The sequence below is a fragment of the Rhincodon typus genome, chromosome 1, assembly GCF_021869965.1.
Source record: "Rhincodon typus isolate 14 chromosome 1, sRhiTyp1.1, whole genome shotgun sequence".
Taxonomy (NCBI): Eukaryota; Metazoa; Chordata; class Chondrichthyes; order Orectolobiformes; family Rhincodontidae; genus Rhincodon; species Rhincodon typus.
The window spans coordinates 84,561,149-84,582,333 of record NC_063332.1 but is presented as its reverse complement, the minus strand read 5'-3'; the positions used below and the strand labels follow the sequence as shown (position 1 = coordinate 84,582,333).

The 21,185-nt window shown below is 42.0% G+C and overlaps 1 protein-coding gene across 3 annotated transcripts in view; it reads left to right on the top strand.

The window, feature by feature from the left end:
• rbm47 (RNA binding motif protein 47) overlaps positions 1–21,185 on the top strand; it is a 326,113-nt gene that overhangs the window by 269,934 nt on the left and 34,994 nt on the right. The gene's annotated exons all lie outside the window — the stretch shown is intronic.

Genomic DNA, 21,185 nt, shown 5'->3' with positions numbered 1-21,185 from the left:
TTCCTTCTCCATCCTATGCATCCTAAATCTTGCCTCATCGCCTCATAGTTGCCTTTCCCCCAGCTATAACTCTTGCCCTGCTTTATATACCGATCCTTTTCCATCGCTAAAGTAAACGTAACCGAATTGTGGTCACTATCACCAAAGTGCTCTCCTACCTCCAAATCTAACACCTGGCCTGGTTCATTACCCAGTACCAAATCCAATGTGGCCTCGCCTCTTGTTGGCCTATCTACATGCTGTGTCAGGAAACCCTCCTGCACACATTGGACAAAAACTCACCCATCTGAAGTACTCGAACTATAGCGTTTCCAGTCAATATTTGGAAAGTTAAAGTCCCCCATAACAACTACCCTGTTACTTTCGCTCCTATCCAGAATCATCTTTGCAATCTTTTCCTCTACATCTCTGGAACTTTTCGGAGGCCTATAGAAAACTCCCAACAGGGTGACCTCTCCTTTCCTGGTTCTAACCTCAGCCCATACTACCTCAGTAGACGAGTTGTCATCAAACGTCCTTTCTGCCACCGTAATACTGTCCTTGACTAACAATGCCACACCTCCCCCTCTTTTACCACCTTCCCTGATCTTACTGAAACATCTAAACCCTGGAACCTGCAACAACCATTCCTGTCCCTGCTCTATCCATGTCTCCGAAATGGCCACAACATCGAAGTCCCAGGTACCAACCCATGCTGCAAGTTCACCCACCTTATTCCGGATGCTCCTGGCATTGAAGTAGACACACTTCAAACCACCTTCCTGCCTGCCGGTACACTCCTGCAACCTTGAAACCTTATTTATGACCTCACTACTCTCAACCTCCTGTACACTGGAGCTACAATTCAGGTTCCCACCCCGCTGTTGAATTAGTTTAAACCCTCCCGAAGAGCATTCGCAAATTTCCCCCCCAGGATATTGGTACCCCTCTGGTTCAGGTGTAGACCATCCCGTTTGTAGAGGTCCCACCTACCCCAGAATGAGCCCCAATTATCCAGGTATCTGAATCCCTCCCTCCTGCACCATCCCTGTAGCCATGTGTTCAACTGCTCTCTCTCCCTATTCCTCGCCTCGCTAGCACGTGGCACGGGTAACAAACCAGAGATAACAACTCTGTTTGTTCTAGCTCTAAGCTTCCACCCTAGCTCCTTGAATTTCTGCCTTACGTCCTCATCCCTTTTCCTACCTAAGTCGTTGGTGCCTATGTGGACCACGACTTGGGGCTGCTCCCCCTCCCCCTTAAGGATCCCGAAAACACGATCCGAGATATCACGGACCCTGGCACCCGGGAGGCAACACACCAACCGCGAGTCTCTCTCGTTCCCACAGAATCTCCTATCTGTCCCCCTAACTATGGAGTCCCCAATGACTAATGCTCTCCTCCTCTCCCCCCTTCCCTTCTGAGCAACAGGGACAGACTCTGTGCCAGAGACCTGTACCCCATGGCTTACCCCTCGTAAGTCCCCCCCTCCAACAGTATCCAAAACGGTATACTTGTTTTTGAGGGGAATGGCCACAGGGGATCCCTGCACTGTCTGCCTGTTCCCTTTCTGTCCCCTGACTGTAACCCATCTACTTTTTTCCTGTACCTGAGGTGTGACTACCTCCCCGTAACTCCTCTCAATTACCCCCTCAGCCTCCCGAATGATCCGAAGTTCATCCAGCTCCAGCTCCAGTTCCCTAACACGGTTTCCGAGGAGCTGGAGTTGGGTGCACTTCCCGCAGATGAAGTCAGTGGGGACACTAGTGGTGACCCTTACCTCCCACATTCTACAGGAGGAGCATACAACTGCCCTAACATCCATTCCCACTGTTCTGAATTCCCAAACAGACAAATTAAAAAAAATATATGTATACTAGTAGCCTTACCAAATCAGCGCTCAGAACCTTTTTTTTTGGTTAGAGGAGGAGGATGGGTGGGAGACACTACCCAGGTAGTGTTTCGGGTAAAGCAACCGCCAAATATATTACCTCACTTACTCCAAAAATGGAGTCACGCGAGGTAAGACTTCTATAACTGAAAAGCTCACCTTCCCAGGCTGCCCTCGCGCTTCCTCCCGGACTCCCGCCGCTGAAACAACTGAAAAGCATATGTGATGAGATGGAGGAACTGAGAGAATGGGATGGAGTCTTTACAGGAATCAGGGTGTGAGGATGTATAATCCAGGTAGCTGTTGGAGTCAGTGGGTTTATGTTGGAGATTAGTGGCCCATTTATGCCCAGAAATGGAAACAGAGATGTCAAGGAAGGAAGGGAAGAGTCAGAGACAGACCAGATGAAAGTGAGGGCAGGGTGGAAATTGAAAATAAAGTTGATGAACATTTCCAATTCCAGATGAGGGAGGAAAGCAACACTGATGATATCATCGATATATCGGAGAAAGAGTTGTAGGTGGTTGCCAGAATAGGACTGGAACAAGGAATGCTCCACATTCCCCACAAAGAGACAGGCATAACTGGGGCCCATGCAGGTATCCATTGCCACCCCACTGACGCAAAGAAAATGAGAGGAGTAAAATTGAGCATTATGTTGGAATATCAACAATCATTGTATCATGCAGTGATGCCTATGGTCCCTTATGTGGCACACTAAAGAAATGCAATATTCTGCCTGGAGAGCCTAACTCTTCTTTTGTAATTTCTCTCATTGTCATCTTACAATAGCAGAAACTGTGGTTCTCATTACAGCAACTACTGATGATATCCGTGAAAAGAAGATTACTGCATAAGGGATCAATGCAATCACCAAAGTTTCATGACTCCAGTATTATGCCACACAGATGTTACCTAGTAAGATCATCTTGCATGCATAAATTGCTGGAATTGCAGGCTTCTCTGACATAAAGCAACCAGAAAGACAGTTTTCTTGTACTCCAACCGTTTGTTAGGAAGACTAATAAATGCCTCTCATATACTGGGTACTTTCTCATTGTAGAGGTGGGAGGCAAAGGAGCCACCAAGCAAAGGTTCTGGGGGGCAAGGGGCAGAAATGATCAAACTCACAGAATCATAGAACTGTTATGGTATGGAAGGAAGCCATTTGGTCCGTCATCTCTGTACTAGATCTCTTTGCATTTTAACTACAAGCCAATCTCCTGTAGTTCCTTTTCTTTCCATTGAAATAATCATCTAATGCCCTCTTCAATGTCTCAGCTGAGACATTCATCACACTTCCAGGCAATGTTTTTCAGACCCTAAGCACTTAATGTGAGAAAATGTTTGTTTGACCTTCGACCCTATTTACTCTACCCAGACCTCTAATGATTTTGAAAACTTCTATCAAATCTCCCCTTAGCCTGTTTCTATCCAAGGAAAACAGTCTCAACATCTCCAATTCTTCCTCATAATTGAATTGTCTCACCCCTGGAACCATTCTTGTGAATCTTTTCCACATTCTCTCCAATGCATTTGCATTATTACATTAGTCTGGCCCCCACAACTGTACACAATACTTTAGCTGAGGTCTAAGCAGTGCCTTAAATAATTTCCTCATACCTTTCCTCCTCTTGTACTCTATGCCACTACTACCAAAGAAACATAGAATACTTTATGCTTTATTAACAGTTCTCGCTACCTATCCTTCCACCTTAATGACTGGTATTTATACCCAGGTATCTCTACTCCTGCACACCCTTTAGAATAGTACCCTTAATTTTATGCAATATGTCTATGTCTTTGTATCAAAGTTGTGTCACCTAATACACCACTTGATGTTCAGCTGCCACTTATCTACTCACTCCATCAATTTGTCAAGGTCCTTTTTAAATTATGTAATGTCCTCCTCAAAGTTTACAATTCTCCCAAGTTTTGTGCCTTCTGCAAACTTAGAAATTGTCCCCTGCACACCAAAACCTGAATCATTTACATACATATCAGGAAAAGCAAAGATCTCAATACTGATCCCTGGGAACTTCATTACAAGCCTTCCTCTAGCCCAAAAATATTTAATAACCAATAGTCTCTGTTTCCTATCTCTCAATCAATTTTATGTTCATGTTACTATTGTCCTTTTTATTCCGTGACTCCAAACTTTTCTCCAGTCTGTTGTGTGGCATTGTATTGAACACCTTTTGGAAGTCCATGTAGACCACATCAACAGTCTTGCCTTCATCAACCCTCTCTGTTACCCCTTCAAAAAAAACTCCAACAGAATAGTTAGAAATGATTTTCCATTAACAAATCCATGTTGATTCTTGCAAATCAATCCACATTTTTCATAGTAATTATTAATTCCATCCCAAATAATTGTTTCTTGATGTTTCCCCTCCACCGAAATTAAACTGACTGGCCAGCCTGTTCCAAACAGGCATGGGAAGCTGGATTGTCATTTAGGACACGCGGCACATGTTCACATTTTTTGACTTTCTATATTCTGCAGAATCTGCCTTCAAAGAATCCATAGCATCCCTAGAATGTGGAAAAACAAACTGCTTGGCCCAACGAGTCCACACCGACCCTCCGAAGATCATCCCGCCCAGACCCATCTCCCTACCCTATCGTTTTAACCCTACATTTCCCATGGCTAATGCACCTAACCTACACATCCCTGAACACTATGGGTAAATTAGCATGGCCAATCCACCTAACTTGCACATCTTTGGAATGTGGGAGGAAATTGGAGCACCCAGCGGAAACCCACACAGACACAGGGAGAATGTGCAAACTCCACACAGACAGTGGCCCAAGGGTGGAATCAAACCTGGGTTCCTGGCACAGTGAGGCAGCAGTGCTAACCACTGAGCTAACATGCTGCCCTCCAAATGTAAAATACTTTTCAGAAGCTGACTAAGCCCTTCCAGAATTGTTTCACTATGAAATAACTGCAAATGGTCACATACCGGAAAAGTGGAATAAATAAAGGAGAAAACAGGAAATTAGACACTTGTCGATACACAAGTGTCTAATTCCCTGTTTTCTCCTTTGTTTATTCTTGGATACAGGGTCCATGTAATTCACATCATCATGATAGCCTTTAATATCTCTGAGATATTGAAGGGTCTGAGAAATCCCTGAAAAACTCCCAGACAAGTTAATCTGCTGGGATCTGAGAGGAAGAGATTTATTATCAGCAGCAAGACATTTTGATTTACCATGGAAGAATGTGCATGGGAGATCACTGTCAGACCAAATGCAAGAGGAGTTAAAATAATGTTGGAAGATTTGTCTACATTTCACTAGAACTTGTGGCACATCACTGTGCAAGACAAATAATGTTTCCTAAATAAAAACCAAAAGAACTGCCGATGCTGTAAATCAGGAACAAAAACAAAGTTGCTGGAAAAGCTCAGCAGGTCTGGCAGCGTCTGTGAAGGAAAAAACAGAGTTAACATTTCGGGTCCGGTGACCCTTCCTCAGAACCGTTTGTTTCCTGGCTGAGAAAGGAAAAGAACAAAAGTAAATCCTCAGGACCTAAGAACCATCTTAGTCTTTTCTCGAGAGAATTAGATGTCTAGTTAAAGAACAGCATGAATTACATTTGCGAAATGTATTTTCAGTTGTGCTGGATGAAAAAGGGAACGCTTTGTTTTGTAGGTTAAAGTATGTCCCTTCCTACAAATACATTGCTTAATCATGAGTGTTTTTAGTCCTTTATTACTGTAAAAGAATTGAAATGTAAAATCCTGTTGTGTCACCCTTCCAACTATTAACTAGAAATTTTAGATTTATTTTGTAAAGTTATTTTTTTCTAAAGTAGCTCATTTCAGGATGAAAATAAGGATACCTGGCAGCTGCCATACTGGAATAATGCAAACCCAGAAATGGTTAATAACTTCAGTTGAGTTATAATATTGAACATGAAGGTGACCATCTGATTTTGTACCAGACAGTCCAGTGTTTAGTTGGTCCATCCACTATCCAAAACCAAATGCCACTTTATATCCTGTTTACTAGGGTTAAGGAGGTTGAATCAATCAAAGAGGCATACATTGAAAACAATTTCATAGAATTATTTATACAGCAGTCAGCTCGAGGTGATTAAAAGTGTGACTAATCAGGAACATATTACAATTCAGTTGGCTGTACTCATTAATAATTTTCACTTGAAATTGAACTACTATGTTAACAAACATAGGTGGTTCTTGTGCATTGTTCAGTTACAGCCAGGATTACAGACTTTTGTTGGCATCATCTAAGTGCATGATGATTTTATCTCCATATTCAGTGATGTCTGCTCTCCCCCACTCACCCAGTGCTTCAGAGCCATTGGTGTGGTATCTGGTATTCCTGGCTTCTGGAAGTGGTCACCTTAGTGAAAACTTACAGTTTCATTGTCATTACCACTCAAAATTAGATTTATTAGATTGGGAACCTCGACTAGAGTTACAGGCATCATCACATCTGGACTGAAGCTAGGGAAAATATTACAGAAAAATACTGAGTGGAGATGTTGTTAGCATTGTGGGTCAACAATCTAGAATAAAATAAATGACCAGCTGGGTTTTCTACACAATCACGGTAGCATTGTGGTTACTTCTTTAGATGGGTAATCCCAAACCTGGATGATAATCTGAAAATCTGGCTTGAATTCCTCTGATGACAGTTTGTGAATGAACGAAGAACTGCTAACATCAGTACCAGTGAGTATGTTGCTACTTTAGGAAAGGAACAATGACTTGATTGATATAAATGGGGCAGGACGGTGGCTCAGTGGTTAGCCCTGCTGCCTCACAGCGCCAGCAACCTGGGTTCAATTCCACCCTTGGGTGACTGTCTGTGTGGAGTTTGCACATTCTCCCCGTGTCTGTGTGGGTTTCCTCTGGGTGCTCCAGTTTCCTCCCACAGTCCAAAGATGTGCAGGCTAGGTGGATTGGCCATGCTAAATTGCCCGTAGTGTTCAGGGATGTGTAGATTAGGTGGGTTATAGGGTGATGGGTCTGTAGGGATTCTATGAGATACTCGTTGTATCAAATGAGGATGAGAATTATAATACCACTTGACACTGGCCTGAGCAATATATTTGGGCATGCAAAAGTCAACCTGTTTGATCTTGCAAAGACCTTCTAACTAATATTTGCAAATTTCTGCCAAAATTGGAAGAGCTGTCCCACAGATAGTCAGACAACAGCCGACCACAGACATACTCACAGAATCATAGCTATCAGCCAATGTCTGAGATCTGTCCTATTCTTCAGCATGGCCAACTCATCAGCTTGGCACTACACAGTAAAGAGGGGGGTGGCACGGGAGCCCTTAACATTGATTCTGGACACAAATTTTGATGCTGTCAGTCAGGTCATAAATGGGCAAGAAAACCCTATTATTCCTGTCCTCATCCATGTTGAGCACTACTTTGAAGAAGCATTGATAGTATCAGGGGCATAGAAAGTTCTCGGGATGGGACTCCTCCAAGTCAATCGGGAGTGGCTTTCACATGCCCCACCTGACTGAGCTAGCCATGTTCTGAAGGATACAACTATCTCACTAGGCCACCGGCTGTGGTGAAGGAATCAATGAGGGAAAAACCTACTTGACTTTGTCTTCAACAATCATTCTATTTATAGATACATCTGTCCTTGACAGTATTGATAGGAGTTACCACTATCCAGTCCTTCACATTGAGGATATTCTATCCCATTCTGTGAAACTACCACAGTACTGTATTAAATTGGATAGATTTAGAATAGATCGAGCAGTGCAAAACTGGGTATTCAGGAGGTACTGTGGGCCGTCAGATGTGTATTCAACCACAATCCATAACCTCATGGCCTGGCATATCCCACACCACAAATACCATTAAACCAGTTGTGTTCACCTGGTGGAAGTTGAAAAGACAGGGCTAAAGCATTTGCAATGATCTTTACCCAGAGATGTTAACTGGTTTAGGTGAACGAGTGCACAGGATGTATCAAAGGCTGGGCTCCAATGACATCTTGCCTGTAGTGCTGAAGATCTGTGTTCCAGCATTAAAATCAGCTCTTTTCAGAATGGGGATTTCACTAATAATTGCAGTGTTTGGTACCATTAACAATTCTTCGGATATGAAAATAGACTGTGCCGGCATTCAGAAAGACCAAGATCATGCTTGGGTTGAAAAATGGCATGCAACATTCCTGACACTCAAGCTAGACAATGACCATCTCCAGCAAAAGAGTCTTGTCACTTTTATTTGACATTGTTCATATAAGTGTCATTCCAATACCATCAGCACCCAAGGGTTGTTATGGACTAGAAACTTAACTGGACCAGCCACCTAAATACTGTACTTACAAGAGCAGGTCAGAAGTAGGGAATTCTGTAGCAAGTATACCACTTCCAGACTCTCCAAAGGCAATCCACAATCTACAAGGCACAAATCAGGAGTTGTGATGAAATACTCTCCATTTACCTCTATGAGTGAAGCTCCAGTGTCAAAACAGTGCAGAGCTGGAGGAACAACACAGCAGTTCTGTGTGATGAAGAGTCCTGACCCGAAAAGTTGACTTTCCTGCTCCTCTGATGCTGCCTGACCTGCTGTATTCCTCCAGCTCCACACTGTGTTGACTCTGACTCCAGCATCTGCAGCTCTTGCTATCTCCAAGTGACTTAAAACCCTACTGCAAAGCCTCTTCCAAGGATGCCAGTTCTGATGAAGGATCCTGACCAGAAACATTGACTTTCCTGTTCCCCTGATGCTGCCTGACCTGCTGTGTTCCTCCAGCTCCACACTGTGTTCACCCTGACTCCAGCGTCTGCAATTCTTGCTATCTCTGAGTGAAGCTCCAGTGAGAATAAAGAAACTGGATGCTAGTCAGCACAGACAATGCCTTTGATCAGAATTCCATCAACCACCTTAAATGTACAGTCTCTCCACTATAGGGTCAACATGGCTGCATTGTGTTCCATCTGTAAGATACTTGGCACAAACCCACCAAGGCTTCTTTAGAAGCACCTTCTAAAATTTGCAAACTCTAACATTTAGAAAGCAAAAAGTCAGAGCATATTGGTATACCACTACCTACAAATTCTCCCCTAAGTCATACACCATCCTGATTTGGACATATATCACGGTTCCCTCATTATCACTGTATTGAATTCTTATAACTCTCTATCTCATAGAACTGTAGGACTACATACACCACATCTGCTGCTACAGTTCAAAAGGTAATGCTTTTCCGCCTTCCAAGGCATTTAGGGACAAAGAATCTTCCCTGTCTCAACCGCTTCCTGTGAACAAGAAAACATTTAATAAGGGATAGTGGCTTAAAGTTCAATTCTAGGTTTCACTACATGTTCACTGATCCATTAAGTAAAAGCATATCTACCTATAATTTTTATTATGCTTTAAGGGTGGGTTACAAGTGTGAGTTTCATGTTTAATTAAAAGCACAATTTGGATTTTGGACTTTAAACACTGAAAGCATTAAATTATTCTATCCTTTGTAAATATTACATCACCTTTGTGAACCTTAAAATTTATGCAAATGACTATCTCCTTTGAAAAAGCTGCGATGCTCCAAACTCCTAACAGACTAGTTCAGCATAACTGCTGATAGTTTCCAAAGCAATTTTTATTGTCTGGACATGACTCGCAAGATAGCGAGATGTAAGAAGAATTCAAGAGGGTGAAATAATTTATAGAGTATTATTGTTTCTTCTTGAAAGAAAACAAAATGAAGGCCTATGGGGTAAGGGAAGGACGGTGGTTGCTAGTTGAGCTCCTTTGGCAAGGACTGATGTCGGCATTACAAACTGAATAGCATTCTTCTGTGCTGATTTCATTTCTGATTCAAAAGATGGCACCTCTGACAGTGTAGCACTCCCTCAGAACTGGAATGAAGTGTCAATCTAGATAATGTTCTCAAGTTTCTGGAGTGGGGCTAGAACGCGTTGGCTTCTGACACAAGATGCCAGTATGCTATCACTGAGCTAAAACAGACACAACTTAAACATTGGACTTAACCCCAAGCCCCTTCTTAGCTCATACATTCTCGCCTCTTTCTTTCCCCTTCACCTCTAAAATCGGAAACTGCTTCAGAAGAGGTCAGAGCACTGTGCTGCTGGTTGTTTCATAAAAGTTTCAACTCTGAACTCAGATAAAATGATTAATGATAGTGAGGAAAAGCTTTTGGAACTGCCACTGCTGTTATCGCCTTTTAGCATCAACTAGGTGTCATCACTGTCAGCCACCAACAAGCTACATCATGACATAGCTTCTGGGTAAAAGCACCACTGCCAGTATGATATGGTCTGAGTGTTGTTGATATATTAGCCCTTGTAACATACACAACAAAAAACTGGGTTCATATTTAAACAGATGTCTTGAAGTTTTTCATAATACCAACTATTTAAAGTGCTATAAGAACTCAGTCTTACACAAAATCTGGGTTCTGTTGCTCACTGACTACATTGAGCAAAGATGTAGTAACTGTAAGCAAGCTACTACTATCACGACTGTCACGACCATAGGTCAGAACCCTGAAATATTGTGGACATTTTAAACTTGAAATTCCAAAGTATGTTTTTCTTTATTAAAAAGAGGCCTCAAACAGCCAAAAAATATTAAGGAACTGCCATGGAGGATTACCTACAGAATGCCACACCTCTGGATGTGAAGGGAGTTTCAAACAATCACCCTTCAAAAGTGGGGAGAGGTAAATCAGATCAGGCTGGGCTGCGATCTCTAGTGATGACAAAAATAACAAACCACTGCTCATCGGCGAGCCAATCCCTACACACGATATCCTAACCTGCAGATACATTTCCTGTTTCTCCCTTTGAAGGATGCACGGGGCAGGGATTTTAAAGAAATAGTTGCAATTCTACTGCACTATATTAGTGAGATAGGACATTCTCATATGTAGCACCGAGTGTTCAAGTGTTAGCATGCTGTAAAGACCACAGTCAAAGAATTAGCCCCAGGTATTGCAGGTAAAAAAGCTTCTCACTCCGTAAGTGCTACAATTCATCTAGCTGGCAGCCAGATAAAAGGAAGGAGGTCAACAAATTGATTCTCTCTCTCCTTCAATGCTGGGAATTCAATCGCATTCAAAAGAAATCAGAACTACAGAATTTTAACCAATCTACAAACTAAGAACTGAAATTTGAATTCAATAAGTATATGGAATTAGGAGTCTAATGATGATGATGAAATCATTTTTGATTGTTGAAAAAAAAACACATTCACACATGGTTCATTAATGTCCTTTAGGAAAGGAAACTGTCATCCTTACTTGATTTGACCTACATGTGACTCCAGACCCACAGCAATGTAGTTGACATTTAACTGCCCTCTGGGCAATTATGGATGGTGTCTGCAGATACCTTTCTTTAAATTAATTTTGTTATGACCAACAAAAATGGGTGGAAGAATAAAGGAGGGGAGCCAGCTCACCCCTCCTCAGCCAGGAGCTTAACTTTTCAGGGCATCCTGTCCCTGGGACCTGGGCATAACAATACTGTTAATGCTGCAACAACTGAAAATATGGCAGGTACTTTAATTCTGAAATGTCACATGTCATGGTATCCTTTAACTGTCTCAAAAGTACTCTGCCTGCCAGGTCTGGGACCTATACAATTTAACACCAATAACCATGGAATGTCCATGTTGTTGTAAAGTGTGTCATTTTCTATAGCACATTCACATTGCCCCATGAAAGGTTCTGTTCTTCCCCTCTCCTGAGACTACAAAATAGGTTTAGACAAAGAAGGCTCTTTGGTCCATTTGAGTTGCCCTTACAGATGATACACCTACCATTGCTGATTACAACATCCAACAGTTTTTAAATAAGTCCATTGTCCTAGACTTCTTATCAACTGTTTTGGAAAAAGTACCTATTTCACAACTGATTTTACATAGAACATAGGACAGTACAGCACAGTACAGGCCCTTTGGCCCACAATGTTGTGCCAAAATTTTACCCTAAACCTAAGGTCTATCTAATCTCCACCACTACCTTATACTATCATCCATATGCCTATCTAATAGCCGCTTAAATGCCCCTAATGAGGCCAACTCCACTACCCTCTCCGGTAATGCATTCCACACCCCTACCACTCTCTGAGTAAAGAACCTACCTCTGACATCTTTCCGATATCTACCTCCTTTCACTTTAAAACTATGTCCCCTCGTAAAAGCTACCTCCACCCTTTGGTATGAATTTAGAATCCTGAAAACAACAAATGCAGTCACAAGCTGCCAACCTGATCTGTCATATCTTATCATTAGCCCAGTGCAATCATAATGACTTGGGGCAAATGAATGGGGCAGCACGGTGGCACAGTGTCTAGCACTGCTGCCTCACAGTGCCAGGGACCCAGGTTCGATTCCAGCCTCGGGTGACTGTCTGTGAGGAGTTCGCACATTCTCCCCATGTCTGCGTGGGTTTCCTCCGGGTGCTCTGGTTTTCTCCCACAGTCCAAAGATGTGCAGGTTAGGTGGATTGGCCATGCTAAATTGCCCATAGTGTTCAGGGAGGTGTGGATTAGGTGGGTTATAGGGGGATGGGTCTGGGTGGGGATGCTCTGAGGTTCAGTGTGGACTTGTTGGGCCGAAGGGCCTGTAGGGATTCTGTGACTTTCAGATCAATGTTCAATCGTGACATCTCCAGTTGTGATATCCTTATTCATCTCTTCTACATAAATTCCTTGGTTGTAATTAATCCAGTCCAGCACATCAACATCCCAGTGCTTTAAACCCTACTTCAAGGTTCAGTGACCAGGCCGGAGCAAGCGCAATATCCTAACTCGTCAGTTTCTGGCTTTAATGAGAAGTTTCCATTCACATCATGAAATCAGTACAATGAGACAAAAAGTGTTTTTGCCTTCATTAAATGAGGTTCTCAAATCTGAATTCAGGCGCAGCGGTAAATTCAAACATATGAATCAATTGCAGACATTGTACTTTCAAGTCTTAACTACTATGTCTGACTCAAAACTGTAATGTTATCTGCTATACATCAGTCATATCCAGATCCCATCTGGGCAGAATCCACCAATCATTGGAACACTGCATGTCACATTTGGAGCCCTGGTGAATAGAATACTGCAAAGGCAATTAGGTACATAACCATGCGGGTGCAGCAATGCTCATGTGCTTAAGTTTTGATAATAAATGGATCCTGACAATCTTTAGCCATGTCAAGTGTCACGAGGCACTTTACTGGTCCTTATTTTTCCACCGGTCTCCTCACAGAATAAAGCCCAACAAGGTCACTGAATTACCGAATGCCATAGATTGTGTGTAGAGCAGCCAGATGATGCCAGAGGCTCAATTCAGGATCTGGTGCAGTTCTTTACGTATTCCTGTTCATCGTTAGGGACGAAACAGGGACATGAACAAAGAACAGTATTTGTCTCCAGTCATATATTGTTTGTATGTTTGAATAATTCCACTAGAGGGCGCTATCTAGCTGTAATTACACTGCTACATAAGGAATAGCGTGAAACGTAGCTTCACAAAATAATACTTCACAAACTTTTGTTTAGTTGAAATAATCAAGTCAAGCTTTTGAGTAGCAAGTATTTTGCTGCTTTGACTTGAACTACTGTACTTGCATATCAATTTCACCCTTGCCCATTTGTGTATATCCGTTCAAAGCCTGCACAGTTCGTTTCCTGCTGACTTGGCAGTTAACTGATGCAAGGTAAACAACATTCAGCTGGCAAGTAGGATGTTCCAAAAATACTGCAGGGATTGGGAGAGAAATAGCAAATCAATGAGTATGCACAATCTTCAGGTCCAAAGATCTACAATGCATGCTTTTTCTGTTAATATCCAAGGATCCATTTCACAAAAAAATCCTTTCTACCTAAGTATGTCAACAACAGCAGTGTTGGGCTAGGGTTACGGTCAGGGCACTTCTATTCATGCATTAATTCAATGCAGAAGAGATCTGGAGAAGACACAGGATAGTTCGACCTTTGGCCTGAAAGTCCCTGTACTAGGGCACAAGAGAATTGATCTGTTAAATAAGCCAGTCCTCCGTTTATTTTTGTATAAACCCGATACCATTGTTGTCAGTGAAAATTATATTCTCAAAATTTCAAAGGAGATACTTACTGAAGAGGATATCAAAATTTTAACACCTGAAAAAGAAATGTTTACAGGGTGACGTATAAACTGCAGAGGAGCAGGTCTTATTAAATAACTCTTTCAAAGTGTTGGTACTAGCACAATGGGCTGAATGGCCTCCTTTTGTGCTGTATGAATCCATGACATGCTTTCATCACAACAGTGACTACATTTCAGAAATACTTAACTGGCTGTACCTTTATGTTGTCCTGAAGTTGTGAGAAACAAAACATAAATGCATTAATTTCTTCCTTTCCAGCGTGTCATCTGGAAGATGGAAACCATCTGGACCTTGGGCTCATACAGCAATCCCAATGCATACAGCAACTACTTCATAACTGAGGTACGCAAGTGACCCTCTTTTCAGGAGTCATTACATAAAAAAGTGAGGTGATACAAGGTATGTGCCCCTCAAGCCTTCTCAAGCCTTCTCTACCATCCAACAGGATCATGTCTAATCTGACACTCCTCACGGCAATTTTCCTGCCCTTTCCCCAGAACCCTCAATTCTCCTACTGATCAAGAGCCTATCTAACTCAGCCTTAAATATAGACAAAGACCCTGGATCCACAGCCCTCTGTGGCAGCGAGTGCCAAAGTTGCTCAATCCTCAAAAGAAGAAATTCTTCCTTATCAGTCTTAAATTGATACCCCTTAATTCTGAGACTATGCCCTCTATTCCTTGATTCACCTATTCTCTCAGCTTTATCCTGTCAAGCTCCTCAAAGTTTCAATTAGATCATCTCTCATTCTAAATTCCAATAAGTAGGGCCCCGATCTGTCTAACCTTTCCTCATTAAACAATCCCTCCATACAGGGATCATCCTGTAGTGAACCTTCTCTGAACCGCATCCAATGAAATAATATTTTTTCCAAAACTGCTCACACCACTCTAGATTTGGTCTCACCAGCACCTTCTTTAGTTGCAGTAAGACTTCCGTCCTCATACTCCAAACCCCCTGCAATAAGGGCTAACATTCCATTAGCCATCCTGATCACCTGCTGCAACTCCATGCCACCTTTCTGTATTTTGTGCACAAGTACTCCCAAGTCCCTTTGTCTTGCAGCTTTCTGCAGTTTTTCTCCATTCAAATTATACCCTGTTCTTTTGTTCTTCCTTCCAAAATGAACAGCTTCACATCTTCCCATATTATACTCCATTTGCCAACTTTTTGCCCACTTACATTACCTATCATCATCTCTGTAAAGTATTTGTAACCTTCTCATATCCTGTCTTTCCACCTATTTTCGTTTCATCTGCAAATCTGGCTACAGTACATTCACTTCCTTCCTCCAAGTCATCGATATATATTGTAAACAGTGATGTCCCAGCATTGATCCTGTGAAACCCCATTTGTCACAGGTCACCAACCTCAAAAAGAGTCTCTGCACTACATTCTTGCCCATGAGCCAATTCTCCATCCAACCACTATCTCCAACATCGTGGGCCTGCATCTTATGACAACCTTATGCAAGGTACCTTGTCAGAAAACCTTTTGGAAGTCCAAATACAATGCACCTACTAGTTGCCCTCTATCCACCTTGATTGAGACTTCTTTGTAAAAATCTAACAAATTAGTCGGACATGATTTCCATTTCATAAGCCATGCTGACTCTGCTTGATTAAATTATGACTTTCCAAATGCTCTGCTAATACTTTCACAAAATGGATTCCAATATTTTTCCAACAATAAATGGTAGGTTAATCAAGCTATAATTATCTGCTTTTTGCCTCCCCCTTTTTGAATAAGGGTGTCAGATTAGCAATTTTCCAATCCTCTGGTACTTCCCCAGAATCCGAGGATTTTTGGAAAATTACAGCCAATCCACCCACTATCTTTAGTAGCTACATCTTTTAGGATCCTAGGATGCAAGCCATCGGGGCCAGGGGACTTTTTTGCCTTTAGTCCCATTAGTTTGTTTAATACTACTTTTCTCTAGTCATGGTACTTAATTCCTCCCCAGTGTTCTTTAGGATTAATGGAATGTTTGAAGTATCTTCCCCTGTAAAGACTGATGCAAATTATCTATTTAATTATTCTGCCTGTTCCCCATAGCCATCTCCCAGGATTCATTTTGTAAGGGACCTAGGTTCACTTTGACCTCTCTCATCCTTTTTATACATTTAAAGAAACTCTTATTGTCAGTTTTCGTATTCATTGCTAGTTTGCCTCCATAGTTTACTTTCTCTCCATTATCTTTTTAGTTCTCCTTAGTGACCTTTGACTCCTTATATGTTTGTTTTCTTTCAACTTTATACTCTCCTTAACTTTCTTGGATCACCATGGTTCAGAGAATTACACAGTACACAAGAGTCCCTTTGGCCCATCAAGTTTGTACTGCCAAAAATATACTACTACCTACCAAAATGCCACTTTCCCGCACTAGGCCCATCGCCTTGAATGTTACAACACTTCAGGTGCTCATCCAAGTACCTTTTATAGGTTGTGAGGTTTCCCGCCTCAACTACACTCCTAGGCAGCGCATTCCAGACCACCACCGTGGGCCCGTATCTTATGACAACCCTTTACCTTGTCAGAAAACCTTTAGGAAGTCCAAATATGACACAACTACTAGTTGCCCTCTATCCTAAAATTTTCCTCAAATCTCCTCCAAACCTCCTGCCCTTTATATTTAAATTATGCTCCCTTGTTATTGGCTCTTCAAATACTGGGAACGGCTGTTTTCTATTCAATCTGTCACCACCCCTTAATCTTATACACCTCTATCTGGTCCCTTTTCTGCTCCAAAAGAAAACAAACCAAGCTTAGCCAGCATCTCTTCATAGCTGAAATATTCCATCCCAGGCAACATCCTGGTGAATGGTTGGTTTATCCCTCTCAGAATCTTTCCTCCTTAGTGGGATGCATTTTTTGAAACAGTCATGAATTAAATGTCTGCCACTGCTTGCTTACTGTAATTCCTGCTAATTTAGGTGTCGCAGTTCCTTTTCTTTCTTTATTCATTCACGGGATGAGGGCATCGCTGTCTAGGCCAGCATTTATTGCCCATCCCTAATTGCCCAGAGGGCAGTTCAGAGTCAACCACATTGCTGTGGGTCTGGAGTCACATGTAGGCCAAACCAAGTAAAGAAGGCACTTTCCTTCCCTAAAGGACATTAGTGAACCAGATGGATTTTTCTGACAATTGACAATGGATTCACGGTCATCATTAGATTTTTAATTCCAGATATTTATTGAATTCAAATTCCAACATCAGCCATGGTGGGATTCAAACCCGGGTCCCCAGAATATTATTCACGTATCTGGATTAACAGTCCAGCGATAAGTCCATTCAAATCCCAGCCTTGGAAACCTTGGAAATCTTTCGCTGGTCTGGAAAAGAGTACCAATCTGCATGTATTCTTCCATTATCTGTATCAGAACCCAACAGCAACTCCCAAATAGTGCCATATTTCTCTACATTCACAACAGCTATCCAAATGGCGTCAACACTGGCATGGTCACCGACTGGGTTTTTAAAAAATTGGTTTTAGTTAAAAGTGTTGCTTTTCACTAAATTCAGCACATACGGCTTAAAGCCACACATCAGACAAGCTATCTTGGAATGCATGTTTTACCCAATAGAAGGAGCTAGATGAAGAAAAAGACAGCATTGCACTTTTTTTTCACAATAACAGTTTCACAGCATGCAGCTTGTAATTTTTATCTCAATACCATTCCAGACTTGGTCTTTTAATTAAGATATAGTTTGCATTGGGTGAAAATTTCACATGCAACCAGAAATCAGAGTTACATGATGGAGATGGGATGGAATAGTGCAGGACAAGCATGGGGAGTCCATCGAAACAACATCAAACATCCTGCTCCATTTCCAACTGATGGGCATGGACAAAATTGTGAGACTTAGTGCCAGGACTGAAAAATTAACACATCAAAATGCATACACCAACATGGATATCAAAATAGATTCAAATATTGCCATCCATCTAGTCTTAATGGTATTGCATAAATAGCCAGTTGGATTGTGTATAATTTATAACTTTTATTGATGCATACAGATTGGCTTACAGCTTTGAATCAAACAGACAATACAGAACATTAGGAATGCAAATAATAGCAAAGGTTCATTCCTTTACCCCGTAACACTTAAGTTAATTTCATTAATTCTGTTTAATGTGTTATATCCCCATCTTAGACACATTTTTCAGAATATAGTATTGGTGACAATACAAGGGCAATTTGAGCCAAAATACATGGTCATTCCAGCATGGTTGAGGAACACCCATGGTTCCTAAAACTTTCCACTGTTATCAGTTTTCCACATCACATGTGTGAGGTTGTTGTGGAGCAATGATGATTGGTCTGAGAGTGACTCTATTTTGGTTGTATCTGAGATTACCAAAATAGAAGAAGGTGAACTAGATAGGTCCTTTTGTATTTCTCATCAATCAATTCCTGTGCTTCTAAACAATTCTTGGAGAGGTTAATGTGTAATTCGGTAAAAATTCCTTGTTCAAGATGATCAGAGAAAGTGCCAACAAAATAAAACAAAATTGCAGATACTGGCGATCTGAAACAAAAACAGAAATTGCTGGTAAAACTCAGCAGGTCTGGCAACATCTGTAGGAAGAAAGCAGAGTTAACATTTCAAATCCAGTGACTCCTCATCAGATTGATAGCAGCTAGGAAAATCTGGTATTCATATTGAAAACAAAGTTTGTGGGGGTTGCAGTCAAAGGGAGAGGGGAGCAGATAGGTGGAGATGAAGCCACAAAGACAGGGTGATATGAAAGTGGTAGGTAAACAAGGATATTCGGGATGGTTGACCAGGACAGGAAGAGAAGTTGAATAAGTGATAATGAGAGCTGATGGTAGCAGAGAATGGGTAGTCTGTGCTGAAAGCAACCAGTGTCATATGATAATTGGACAGAGAGTGGGTGAAAATGGGCTGGCTATGCTACAACAACCCAAAGCATAACAGGAAAAAACATGGAAAGATGGAATCAGGCTCTACAATTATTGACACAAAAACTGAAATTGCTAGCAAAGCTCAACAGGTCTAGCAGCATCTGTGGAGAGATTTCTGTTGTTGTTTCTGATTTACAACATCTGTAGTTCTTTCGTTTTTTTCTGAAGTTACCAAACTTGACATTGAGTCTGAGATGCTGCAGAGGCCCCAAGCAGAAAATCAGATGCTGCTCTTCAAGCTTGCATTGAGGCTCGCTGGAGCACAACTGCGGACCTGTGACAGAAGCGTTGGGCGGGGAACACTTTGGTGTGTTGAAGTGAAAACAACTGGAAGCTCCAAAGCAGTCAGCCCTCTGCATTTGATCTCCCCAGCGTAGAGGAGACCATACTGTGAACAGCAAATACAGTTGACAAGATTGAATTAAGTACAGGTAAAGCGCTGCTTCACCCGAAGGTACATCTTGGTCCTTTGATGGTGACAAGAGAGGAGATAAAGTAGTAGGTGTTAGACCTTAAGCAATTGCTGGGGAAGGTGTCGTGGAGCTATGAGGAGGTATTGGAAGTGGAGGAGAAGTGGATCAGGGTGTACCAGCAACAATTGCCCCTGCGGAATGCTGACAAGGGAGGGGAGGCTTGTAGCTGGTTGTGGCATTTCATTGGAGGTGACAAAAATGGCTAATTATAATCCATCAGATCCAGAGGCTGATGGGAGAGAAAGTGAGAACCGGGGATACCCTATTGTTGTTGTGGAGGGAAGAGAACGGGTGACAGCAGAAGTACGGGAGATGGCCAGACACGATTAAGGATACTGTCAACCATGATAGTGGGGAATCCTCAGTTGAGGAAAAAAATGGACATCTGAGCCCCCCCCTCCATGGAAGATGGTATCATCATGCAATGGAGAAACTGGGAGAATGGAATGGAGACCTTACAGGAAGCAGGGTGTAAGGATGTTTAGTCAAGTAACTGTGGGAGTTGGGTGGGTTTGTAATGGATATTGGTGACCAGCCTATCCCAAGAAATGGAAACAGAAATGTTGAGGAAGGGAAGGGAGGAGTCAGAGATGGGCCAGATGAAAGAGAGGGTGAGGTGGAAATTGGAAGTGAAATTGATAAAATTTTCCAATTCGGGATGACAGGGAAGCAGCAGAGATGATATCATCTATATACCACAATGTATGGAGAGCTCAATGGGGATGCGAGAAAGTAAAAATAAAGGAAAACGTGCAATAAATATCAGCATAAGGACAAGGTAAGCAGATTATTTGGTAATGCAGAGAAATTTTTAAAGTTTGTTAATCAACCTGTCCAGAGATGTTATCACACACCTCTGCAGCACATGGAATTTGAACCCAGACCTCCTGCCTCAAAGGTAGCATTGTGCCAAAAGACAGCAATGTAGAGTTCAGTACGCCACACAACAACACTGCCCTTACCGACAGGCCCAATGACAAAGTCAGGATTGGATATGAGACCATGGAGTGCAGTCAGTTCAGAGGGAGACAGGTTCTAATTGGTAAGGAGGGCACAGAAATTAAGGTGACCGATGTCACATCAACAGTTCTCAGTGAACAAGTTGAGTGCAGTTTAAAGGCCAAAGGGGAGGGGTTGAGGTGGAGGAACAGTTTTGGAGGTGGATGACCAGAGGAGATGGTTGACAGTTAGGTTTTTAAAAGAGAGGCTGTCAAAAATGTTAGTCCTCAACAAAATCCAAAGGGTGACGGTGTTAGCATGAAAGACAAAAGCAACATGTGAGGGATCTCTTGAAAGAAATGAGAATTTTTATGGTTGATGAGTGTCGGATGGAAGCAGAGGGATTAGAAGGCTGGGTATCAAGAGGCGGCAAAATCATTGTAGAAGCAACTAAACAATGGGCTCAATTTTGGATACAGAAACTCATGAGTTTCTCTTTGAGACAGGATGAATGTGAAGTAGTGAAGGAGATAATGGGTCGTGGTGAAGAGAACTTTGGTTGTACTTGCCTTCAAAGCTGATGTTGGAATAATAAGAAGGTCTGATCATAGTAAGGAGGATCAATGCTACTTGGGCTGGTCAACCACTACTTCACTTAACAGAGCCAAGTGAAAAATCCAAATGCATTTACAGAAGTAGTTATGCAACAATACAATGTACACAATAGTGAACAGACCTGCAAAAAACTTCAGTTCAGCAAACGTAACGGCTTCAGCAGATGTTTCCTGGAATCACAGGTTTGAGAATTCACAAAGAAAACTGCTGTTTTCTGCAACTCCTACAAAGTTTCAACTA